General features: G+C 45.4%; 1 protein-coding gene across 20 annotated transcripts in view; it reads right to left on the reverse strand.

The window, feature by feature from the left end:
- BLTP1 (bridge-like lipid transfer protein family member 1) overlaps positions 1–12,309 on the reverse strand; it is a 1,779,540-nt gene that overhangs the window by 1,486,471 nt on the left and 280,760 nt on the right. The gene's annotated exons all lie outside the window — the stretch shown is intronic.

Raw genomic sequence — 12,309 nt, forward strand, 5'->3', positions numbered from 1 at the left:
GCAGAGTCTAGGGCTGACCTGATCTGATTGTTTGTGATAGCTGGCCCTTCCTCAACTATTTGTTGCGCTCTTTTCTGTTGTTCTTTGGGGAGATGTTGTATTATGTCTTTCATCTCATCCCAGTGGGCTCTATCATATCTAGCCAACAATGCCTGGGAGTTGGCTATCCTCCACTGGTTGGCTGTCTGAGATGCCACCCTTTTGCCTGCAGCATCAAACTTTCTGCTCTCCTTGTCTGGTTGGGGTGCATCACCTGATGACTGCGAGTTTGCTCTTTTTCCGGCTGCGCTTACCAACTACAGAGTCCGGAGGCAATTGTTGTGTGATAAAGGCAAGATCAGAGGGAGGTGGCTTATATTTTTTCTCCACCCTAGGAGTAATTATTCTAGTCTTAACTGGCACCTTGAACATTTGGTTTGCACGCTTTAACATGCTTGGGAAGCGACTGATAGGTGGTATGTCATGGTTCCCAATCATCGCACCGCAGCTAGGCGCCATAATCAACAGCTCCTTCGATGCCGCAACCTTCCCAGACCCCTGGAAGAACGGCGAAGTCAATGCGCTCCTAAAAAAATACAAAGCAGACCCGGAGGACCTCACGAACTACCGCCCCATCTCTCTTCTCCCCTTCCCCGCCAAGGTCGTTGAGAAGATAGTGAACGCCCAACTGTCTCCCTTCCTAGAGGAAAACAATGCACTTGATGCCTCCCAGTCTGGATTCCGCAAGAACCACAGCACTGACACCGCCATCATCGCCTGCACAGACGACATCAGAACCAGAGTGGACACGGGCGAGACCGTCGCTCTCATCCTTCTGGACCTCAGCTTTCGACACTGTATGCCACCAAATCCTCAGCGCACGTCTTTTTGATGCAGGAATCCGACACAAGGCCCTAGACTGGCTCGCCTTCTTCCTTGCCGAAAGAACCCAAAGAGTTTGCCTCCCTCCCTTCCAGTCCCCAGCCACCAAGATCATCTGCGGGTCCCCCAAGGATCCTCCCTCAGCCTCTTCAACAGATACATGGCCCCCCTCACCAACATCCTACACGCTGGACTCCTCGACATCACCAAATGGATGACAGAAAGCCACCTCAAACTCAACTCCAACAAAACAGAATCATCATCATCTTCGGCCCCAACAAGACAGTATGGGACGACTCCTGGTGGCCCACTGCTCTCGGACCACCCCCAACACTCTCCACCCACGCATGCAACCTCAGCATCATCTTAGACTCATCCTGCTCCATGGCCCAGCAAATCAACACCATATCGTCCTCCTGTTTCAACACCATTCGCATGCTACGGAAGACCTTCAAGTGGATTCCCTTAGAAACAAGAAAAACGGTCACCCATGCCCTCATCAGAAGCAGACTGGACTACAGCAACGCCCTCTACAATGGTACCACAGCCAAGCTTCAGCAAAAACTCCAGCGAATCCAGAATGCAGCCTTACGTCTCATCCTCAACCTCCCCGCCACACACACTTCTCCGCTCACCTCAGATCCCTTCACTGGCTGCCCATCAGCAAAAGGATCATCTTCAAAGTCCTTATCCACGCTCACAAATCCCTCCACAACACCGGACCAGCCTACCTTAACAAACGAGTAAACTTCCACACACCTACTCGACTTCTACACTCCGCTGACCTCGCCCTCACCACAGTCCCCCGCATCCAACGCACTACCTCCGGTGGCAGACCTTCTCCCACCTCGCCTCCAAGACCTGGAACTCCCTCCCCACCAACCTATGCAAGACCCAGGACCTCCTAACTTTCAGAAATCACCTCAAGACATGGCTTTTTGAGCAGTAAACGGCAACCCTTTCACCCCTTCCCCCCTCAGCATCTTGAGACCCTAACAGGTGAGTAGTGCGTCTAATAATTTTTTTGTTTGATTGATTGATTGTATGTGTGGAGGAGAGAGTATTAAAAAGGAAGTCATCCTCTAACGGCTCAGTATGCATGGCAACATTGTGATAGGATGCCGCCCTAGCTATGACCTGAGTGTAGCCTGTACTATCCTCTGGTGGTGATAGCTTATAGGGATAGCAGTCTGGGTTGTTACCTGGAATGAGATCTGGATCATAAAGATCCCATGGATCCACATTGTCGTGCTGTGAATCAAATGAATGTACAGCAGGTTGCATAGGTGTGGGACTAGTAGTAGGAGAGATAAGCAAATGAGGAGAGTGAGGAGGAGACTGAGGAGAAGAAAATTGAGGAGGTGGAGGCTTCTCTTTGGTTTTTGGCACTTTAGCTGGTGGCTGAGCAGTGTCCAATTCTTCTTGAAAGGCTAATTTCCTCTTAGGCTTTAGAGGAGGCGCTGTTATAATTCTGCCAGTGTCCTTGTTTATGTGAATCCTTGCTTGCCTTTCATCTATTGCCTCCATTTGTAAGTGTTCCTCAGTATTTTATAGCTTTCTTTGAGTGCTTGCAAAAGTCCATGTTCCTCCGTATAAATTGGCCTCTTCGGCTCCGAAGCTGGTTTTTTCGTTATCGAAAGGCTCGGGTGGATGATGGCCTCGGCTCCGAAAACGATTTTCGAGGTTTCGATTCGAAGGATCGATGCTTGGCGGATTCGGAGACAGAGCCTCGGCTCTAGTCCGAAGGCTTGGGTGGCGTGGCCTTTTTCGGTGCCAAAGTTGTGGGTTGGTCACCGAAGGTCTTTTTATGGGTCGAGCCATGGCCTTCCGGCAGTGGCGTTCCCAAGGCCTTATGTTTGGGCTTGGCCGGGACAAGGGCAGGCATACTCATGTGCTGTCCTGCCGTGGCCAGTCTGTCCCCCCCGAATTCCTGCTCGGAGTCGGATCCTCGAACGGAGACAGCCGTGTGCATGATCTCCTCCTCTTCGACATCGAGATGTTTGGTGCTTTTGGATGCCATCTCGAGTCTCCGTGCTCTTCTGTCTCGGAGCGTTTTCTTTGAACGGAAGGATCTGCAGGCCTCGCAATTTTCTTCCCTATGGTCTGAGGAAAGACAGAGGTTACAGACGAGATGTTGGTCTGTGTAGGGAAATTTTGTGTGGCACCAAGGACAAAAGCAGAATGGGGTCCGGTCCATGAGGCTTCCACGCGGTCGGCCCGACCAGGCCCGAGTTGGGCACGGGCGCCCCAAAGGGCGAGTAAAGATGTTTGACCCGATGGTACCGACGTGTTGATAGAAGATGCAATCGAAACTATACAGACGAGAATTAGAGAATTTTAAAGCTTTTCTCACTTAAACTATCAGAGCAAAAAGAAACACGTCCGAACCCGATGGCGGAAAGAAAACAATCTAACATGGAGTCGATGCCCATGCGCAATGGAGCCGAAAAGGAGGAGTCACTCGATCCTGTGTGAACATATATATGTATATATATATGTATATATATATATATATGTATATATATATTTAAACTTTAGACAGCTCACTTGAAGAAGAAAGAAAAAAAAAAGGAGCCAGTGTAATTCTTCATGATACAGCCTCCAGTAATTAATTACTTGGGAATGCGTTTACCAGTCTCCATCCTCCAAAGAATATGTTGTCTAATATTCCAAAATTGATGAGGCAGCAAGTTAAGACCAGTAAGGGAAAGCCTATTCAGGCCCTTTTTTATCGCTGCTTACAAAAAAAGCACAAGGGTTGTCGCATCCGAACTGCTGGGTATTGGGTTGAAAATTAATCCTTACTGGAGGGCAATTTTACAGGTCACATTTCTACTTAAAGAGCCATGAACATTGGCCTTATCTGCGGGACTAGATGTATCTCCTAGGAAATAGCTTATTAGTGCACAACTAGGCAGGCAAGATAAACATATCACCAATCATCCTTTGTCACAACCCATTCTAAAGGTTCTTCAATCAATGTTACCAGTTTACCACTCTATTATAAATCTTTGTGCAAGGGATGCCAATGCCATGCAAGTTTGTTTTGGTTCACAGTAGTTATATCCTGTTTCTCTACATCGTGATTTGACACAAGAACAGCAATAACGTTTTATTTAGATGTGCCAAGTCACTTATGTTCAGAAGGAAAATGTCACTTACCCAGTGTACATCTGTTCGTGGCATTAGTCGCTGCAGATTCACATGTTGTGCATAGTCCGCCGTTTGGTGTTGGGTCGGAGTGTTAAAAGTTGTTTTTGTTCGAAGAAGTCTTTGAGTCCCGAGACCGAGGGACTCCTCCTCCTTTGTTCCATTGCGCATGGGCGTCGACTCCATGTTAGATTGTTTTCCCCGCAGAGGGTGAGGTAGGAGTTGTGTATGTTAGTAATAGTGCCCATGCAATGGAATGAATAAGTATGTACCAACTAAGGTTTAAGTAATATATTTACAAATGTACAAATGTTGAAGATAACTTCCAAACGGCTACAGGCTCCCGGGGAGGCGGGTGGGCACATGTGAATCTGCAGCGACTAATGCCACGAACAGATGTACACTGGGTAAGTGACATTTTCCGTTCGGTGGCATGTGTAGCTGCAGATACACATGTTGTGCATAGACTAGTAAGCAGTTATCTCCCCAAAAGCGGTGGCTCAGCCTGTAGGAGTGGAAGTAGTCTGAAATAAAGTTCTTAGTACGGCTTGACCTACTGTGGCTTGTTGTGCGGATAGCACGTCTACACAGTAGTGCTTAGTAAATGTGTGAGGCGTAGACCATGTGGCTGCCTTACATATCTCGTTCATTGGAATGTTTCCTAGGAAGGCCATGGTAGCGCCTTTCTTTCTGGTTGAATGTGCCCTTGGTGTAATGGGCAGTTCTCTCTTTGCTTTAAGGTAGCAGGTTTGGATGCACTTAACTATCCATCTGGCTATACCCTGTTTTGATATTGGGTTTCCTGTATGAGGTTTTTGAAATGCAATAAACAGTTGTTTTGTTTTCCTAATTTCTTTTGTTCTGTCAATGTAGTACATTAGTGCTCTTCTGATGTCTAATGTATGTAGTGCCTTTTCAGCTACTGAGTCTGGCTGTGGGAAGAACACTGGTAGTTCTACCGTTTGATTTAAGTGGAACGGTGAAATAACTTTTGGTAAAAATTTTGGATTGGTTCTTAGGACCACCTTATTTTTGTGTATTTGAATAAAAGGTTCTTGTATAGTAAACGCCTGAATTTCACTTACTCTTCTTAGAGATGTGATGGCAATGAGAAATGCAACCTTCCACGTTAAGAATTGCATTTCGCAAGAGTGCATGGGTTCAAAAGGTGGGCCCATGAGTCTTGTTAAGACGATGTTGAGGTTCCATGAAGGAACAGGTGGTGTTCTTGGTGGTATAATTCTTTTCAGGCCTTCCATAAACGCTTTAATGACAGGTATCCTAAATAGTGAAGTTGAATGGGTAATTTGCAGGTATGCAGATATTGCTGCGAGGTGTATCTTTATGGAAGAGAAGGCTAGATTTGATTTTTGTAAATGTAGCAAGTATCCCACTATATCCTTTGGAGATGCATGTAATGGTTTAACTTGATTATTATGGCAGTAGCAAACAAATCTTTTCCATTTGCTTGCATAGCAGTGTCTAGTGGATGGTCTTCTAGCTTGTTTTATGACTTCCATACATTCTTGGGTGAGGTTTAAATGTCCGAATTCTAGGATCTCAGGAGCCAGATTGCTAGATTCAGTGATGCTGGGTTTGGATGCCTGATCTGTTGTTTGTGTTGTGTTAACAGATCTGGTCTGTTGGGCAACCTGACATGGGGTACTACTGACAGGTCTAGTAGTGTTGTGTACCAAGGTTGTCTTGCCCATGTTGGTGCTATTAGTATGAGTTTGAGTTTGTTTTGACTCAATTTGTTTACTAGATATGGAAGGAGAGGGAGAGGGGGAAAAGCGTACGCAAATATCCCTGACCAGTTCATCCATAGAGCATTGCCTTGAGACTGCCTGTGTGGGTACCTGGATGCGAAGTTTTGGCATTTTGCGTTCTCCTTTGTTGCAAATAGGTCTATTTTAGGTGTCCCCCAAATTTTGAAGTAAGTGTTTAGAATTTGGGGGTGAATCTCCCATTCGTGGACCTGTTGGTGATCTCGAGAGAGATTGTCTGCTAGTTGATTTTGGATCCCTGGAATAAATTGTGCTATTAGGCGAATGTGGTTGTGAATTGCCCATTGCCATATCTTTTGTGCCAGGAGGCACAGCTGTGTCGAGTGTGTTCCCCCCTGTTTGTTTAGATAATACATTGTTGTCATGTTGTCTGTTTTGACAAGAATGTATTTGTGGGTTATGATGGGTTGAAATGCTTTCAACGCTAGGAATACTGCTAACAATTCGAGGTGATTTATATGCAGCTTTGTTTGATGTACGTCCCATTGTCCTTGGATGCTGTGTTGATTGAGGTGTGCTCCCCACCCTGTCATGGAAGCATCTGTTGTTATCACGTATTGTGGCACTGGGTCTTGGAAAGGCCGCCCTTTGTTTAAATTTATACTGTTCCACCATAGAAGCGAGATGTATGTTTGGCGGTCTATCAACACCAGATCTAGAAGGTGACCCTGTGCATGTGACCACTGTGATGCTAGGCACTGTTGTAAGGGCCTCATGTGCAGTCTTGCGTTTGGGACAATGGCTATGCATGAGGACATCATGCCTAGGAGTTTTAATACCGTCTTTGCCTGTATCTTTTGTGTTGGATACATGGCTTGTATAACCTTGTGAAAATTTTGAACCCTTTGGGGACTTGGAGTGGCTATTCCCTTTGTTGTGTTGATTGTCGCTCCTAAGTATTGCTGTGTTTTGCACGGCAGAATGTGAGATTTTGTATAGTTGATGGAGAAACCGAGTTTGTAGAGGGTTTGTATGACATAATCTGTGTGGTGTGAACACTTTGTGAGGGAGTTGGTCTTGATTAGCCAATCGTCTAGGTACGGGAATACGTGTATATGCTGCCTTCTGATGTGTGCAGCTACTACTGCTAGGCATTTTGTAAATACTCTTGGTGCGGTTGTGATACCGAACGGCAACACTTTGAATTGGTAATGTATTCCCTTGAATACGAACCTTAGGTATTTCCTGTGCGAGGGATGTATCAGTATATGGAAATATGCGTCCTTTAGATCTAAGGTTGTCATGTAGTCTTGTTGCTTTAGCAGTGGTAACACGTCTTGTAGCGTGACCATGTGAAAGTGTTCTGATTTGATGTAGGTGTTTAGTGTTCTGAGATCTAGGATTGGTCTCAGTGTTTTGTCCTTTTTTGGTATTAGAAAGTACAGTGAGTAAACTCCTGTGTTTATTTGTGTACATGGTACCAATTCTATTGCGTCCTTTAGCAGTAATGCTTGAACTTCTAGTTCTAGAAGGTCTAAATGCTGTTTTGACATATTCTGTGTTTTATGTGGGACATTTGGAGGGAGTTGGAGAAATTCTATGCAATAACCATGTCGGATAATTGCTAAGACCCAAGTGTCTGTTGTTATCTCCTCCCAAGATTTGTAAAACTGACTTAGTCTTCCCCCCACTGATGTTGTGTGAAGGGGTTGAGTGACTTGTGAGTCACTGTTTGGTTGCAGGGGTTTTTGTACTTTGAAATTTTCCCCGGTTTCTAGGGAATTGTCCTCCTCTATACTGGCCCCGAAAGCCTCCCCTTTGGTACTGTCCCTGGTAGGTAGACGGTGTAGATTGTGAGGTGCTGGCTTGTGTGGCTTGACCCCGAAACCCCCCTCTGAAGTTTTTTTGCGGAAGGTGCCGAAAGTGCCTCTGCCCTGCGGGGAATAGAGTACGCCCATGGCCTTGGCTGTGTCCGTGTCCTTTTTCAATTTCTCAATTGCCGTGTCCACTTCAGGTCCAAACAATTGTTGTTCATTGAACGGCATATTGAGCACTGCTTGCTGTATTTCCGGTTTAAAGTCAGATGTGCGCAACCATGCGTGCCTTCTTATGGTTACTGCGGTATTTATTGTTCTTGCCGCTGTGTCCGCTGCGTCCATAGAGGAGCGTATTTGGTTATTGGAGATGTTTTGTCCCTCCTCAACCACTTGTTTTGCCCGTTTTTGAAATTCTTTGGGTAGATGCTCGATGAGATGCTGCATCTCGTCCCAATGGGCTCTATCATATCGCGCTAGGAGCGCCTGAGAGTTCGCGATGCGCCACTGGTTTGCAGCTTGTACTGCGACCCTTTTCCCAGCTGCGTTGAACTTGCGGCTCTCTTTATCTGGAGGTGGTGCATCGCCTGATGTGTGCGAGTTGGCTCTCTTGCGAGCTGCCCCTACCACGACTGAATCTGGTGGCAGTTGTGAGGTGATAAAAGCAGGGTCCGTGGGCGGTGCTTTATATTTTTTCTCCACCCTTGGAGTAATCGCTCTACTTTTGACAGGTTCTTTGAAGATCTGCTTTGCGTGCCTTAGCATTCCTGGAAGCATAGGTAGGCTTTGGTAGGAGCTATGGGTGGAGGAGAGGGTGTTGAAAAGGAAGTCATCCTCGACAGGTTCTGCGTGTAACGACACGTTATGGAATTCTGCTGCCCTAGCTACCACCTGTGCATACGCTGTGCTGTCCTCAGGTGGTGAGGGCTTGGTAGGGTACGACTCAGGACTATTGTCTGATACTGGGGCGTCGTATAGGTCCCAAGCGTCCTGGTCGTCTTGGCTCATGGTGGTATGAGCCGGTGAATGTGACGGAGTCTGTGCCGGTGATGTGTGAGTTACAGGTGGAGGAGAGGGTGGTGGAGTTACCTTCTTCACCATTTTTTGTGGTGTTTGTTCTTGTGTTTGGAACTCGAGTCTCCTTTTTCTCCTGATTGGGGGAAGAGTGCTGATCTTCCCTGTCCCACTTTGTATGAAGATCCGCTTTTGTGTGTGGTCTACATCAGTGGTCTGTAACTCTTCTTAAAATCTGTGTTTGCGCATTTGAGAGGACAGTGATTGTTCCTCTGTATATGAGCTGGCAGTTGGTTCGGTTGCTGGTCGTTTTGGCACCGAAACTGTGTCTCTGCTTGTTTTCGGCTCCGAGGAGAAATTTTTTTTTTCGGCGTCGAGCTTTTTTCGGCGTCGATCTTCCTCGGTGCCGCTGTCTCTGCGTCGAGCAGCTTCGGTTCCGCTGTCTCGGCATCAATCTTTTTCGGCAGCACTTTCTCGGTCCCGAGATTGCTGCGTGCCTGTGTCTCGACCCGAGTCGGACGATCTCGGCACCAGTTCGGCCTTTTTCGGTGCCGATGGACGGTCACCTACTTTATGGGTTGAGCCATGGCCTGTTGGCAGTGGCGTCCCCTGGGCCTTGTCTGTTTTCTTGTGTGGTGCTTGCTTCGACGTCTTACTCACGGTTTCTTCGACGTCGAATTCCTCCGAGTCCGATTCATGGATGGAGAAGGCTTCCTCTTCTTCTCCTTGTCCCTCGAACTCTCGGTGTCCTGTTGGCGTGGACGCCATCTGCAATCTTCTGGCTCGCCGGTCACGGAGCGTTTTTCGGGACCGAAACGCACAACAGGCCTCACACGTTTCTTCCTTGTGCTCGGGCGACAGGCACAAGTTACAGACCAAATGTTGGTCTGTATATGGATATTTATTGTGGCATTTAGGACAGAATCCGAACGGGGTCCGTTCCATCAGTGTCGATGTTACACGCTGTCGGGCCGACCAGGCCCCGACGGGGGATCGAAATTACCCCGAAGGGCTACCGGAGCTCTTCACGATTCGGTGTTGATTCTATTCTTACCCGATACCGAGCGAAACAATACCGACGTAGTTTTCCGAAGTTAAGACTATCTTTCCGTCCCGAAACCCGGAGCGAAAAGGAACACGTCCGAACCCGATGGCGGAAAAAAACAATCTAACATGGAGTCGACGCCCATGCGCAATGGAACAAAGGAGGAGGAGTCCCTCGGTCTCGGGACTCGAAAAGACTTCTTCGAACAAAAACAACTTGTAACACTCCGACCCAACACCAGACGGCGGACTATGCACAACATGTGTATCTGCAGCTACACATGCCACCGAACATATGGTATCACCTGGTAAACATAAGAAAGTTTGGGTTTGTGCTGCTGTTAGTCTGCATGATGCAGTAAGGAGAAAAAGGAATACAAGGTCATCTATAAACATTATTTGATATACCAATTAAAAGGGGGGTGTTCAGTTGGTAGAATATACGAAAGCTGGACAAAAGCATGACCTAATCAGTCACAATTCCTTAGGAAATTTTAAAACCCTATAAAATGTATGTTTGCTAGTGGCAATGAGAGGTTCATTGAGTCTCTAGCACAGCTGTCACAAATAAAATGCATTATCAGTGGAGAGCTAGGTGTGCCGAGATGTACTGAAATCTACAAAGCTCTTGTCCCTTCAGAAGTCATTAATAGTGCCTCTAGTGCTGTGATAAACATTGTATAAAACATAAGGGAAAGTTGGCAACTCTGGCTTGTCGCCATATATAATAGAAGTGGTACAACCATTGGCAATCTCAAATACTGTGGGGTTTTATCTATTAGGAACTTTCTAAGACTTGCTCCAGGTTTTCAAATTTAAGTAGGGGGTGACAGAAGAAACTAGTAGACCTTGTATTAAATACTCTTCTCAGAAAATATAACGGATTATGTTCTTTAGTTACTTGGCCATAGCAAGTTTGCCAACAAATCTAATAAGATTACCTGTGCAGGGATTTCCTTGATTGAAGTGTTTTTTTTTTTTTTTTCTTTTTTTAAATCAGCATGGCCAACTTTGGGTAGAAATGTTTCCTTTCTAAGCCAGTGATCCAGGAATGATAATCATGAGTGGCCTAACATAGCTACAAATCAGCCTTATCTGTAAATTGTGGAATTCTATGCTGCCCTCAGCACAGTGAAGAGAGGGCAATTACATATTCTGATAATATACATGTCAAATGTAGGGAAAAGTGTTTCAGCCACTTTTTGGTATACTTCTGAAGGTAAGCCATCTGGCTGGAAGCCAGTAAATCCCAAGAGGTCCTGTTCTGTGACTGGGGATTGAGCCCTTGTTCGCAATTAGAACTGGAACAGATCGTCAGCCCACTGGACCTAGTGGCTCAAAGTCTAGCAGTAGTAACTGTGTGAACATGTCAACTCAAAGAACAAGATATTTACCTTTAGAAACTTTTGTTGATGAATCCTATATTTTTCCCAGATATGCCATTTAATAAAAAATGCTCAGATGACCGTCTGTATCCAAAAACCTTTTAAACCTAGCAATGGGTACAATACAGTGCCAAAGTAATTCTGGCTGTGGTCTCAAGGAGCCACTGGATGTGATGACAGTTCCTTTAACCAAGCACTCAAAACCCAAAAAAGCAGTTTCATGTTATTTACCTTCTAAACAGGGAATATGTGACAAAGCTGAATAATACAGAGAATCACATTTGGAAAACAATTTTAAAAAAAACATTACCCATTAGCATTCAGAGGTTGTAAGCTGGCTAGTGATGAAGAATCTATGGGAGAACAAAGTAGCTATCATAAAAGTTATAATTGAAGATGAATACCCTTCTTCTAATGGATACTTCTTCTTAGAAATATCTATCTATAAAAAGACATCCCAATCAGAAAATGCTATTGCAATTGAGTACACTATAAACAAAAACCCAAGGACTAGTTACTGCAAAATATGTGCAGCTCTACCAAAAACAGCCTCACTTCAAGAATTTACATCCAGTAAGCACAGCTTGGTAAAATAATGCATTTAAGTCCAGATATCTGAAACAGCCATGTCTCAAAGTGGGACAGAAGTGGCAGCTCCTTCACTAGTGGAGTGCACCAAGATGCCATCAGTAAGCTGTATGTTTTGCTAAGAAGAGAACCTGCAGGTGTTTGCTACCTACTAAGGACCACAACACCTGAAGACAAGGCATTGTGAGCTGACTAATTATTTGAAAACTTACATGCATCTACCTCCTTTCCCTCCAAACCATACTCAGTCCCTCCGCTTTGTCCTGGATGGAGGGACACATACACAAAGACTGAAGCTAAAGAAAATAGAAATTGAAATTGGATAGGTGAGTTGTATTAAGCCCCTATTCTGCATACACGGATGCCATCCTATTTATCATGCAACATGCACTAAACCTGTCCCCCAAAAATCAAGAACTATTATATTCCAGTGTATTTTCAGGAATCTCTATCAACTAGATGAAATCAGACTCCCCCTCCTTTTAACCAAAGAGGCTGGAGTAAAATATCCAATTTACTGGTGTAAAGAATACATGAAGTATTTGTGATGTGATGTCACCATTGGAGAGAATTATGGCCCAGTGAAGGATGGGCTGCTGTATAGCATATGTACAGTGGGAGTAAGATCCCATTCTTTATTGCTGAGAGGATAGCCTTAACTAAAAACTGGTTCTCCCCAAGTTATTATATTTGTCTGTCAATATTCCCATCAGGCCTAATAGAAGA

The sequence above is a fragment of the Pleurodeles waltl genome, chromosome 1_2 (assembly GCF_031143425.1).
Source record: "Pleurodeles waltl isolate 20211129_DDA chromosome 1_2, aPleWal1.hap1.20221129, whole genome shotgun sequence".
Taxonomy (NCBI): Eukaryota; Metazoa; Chordata; class Amphibia; order Caudata; family Salamandridae; genus Pleurodeles; species Pleurodeles waltl.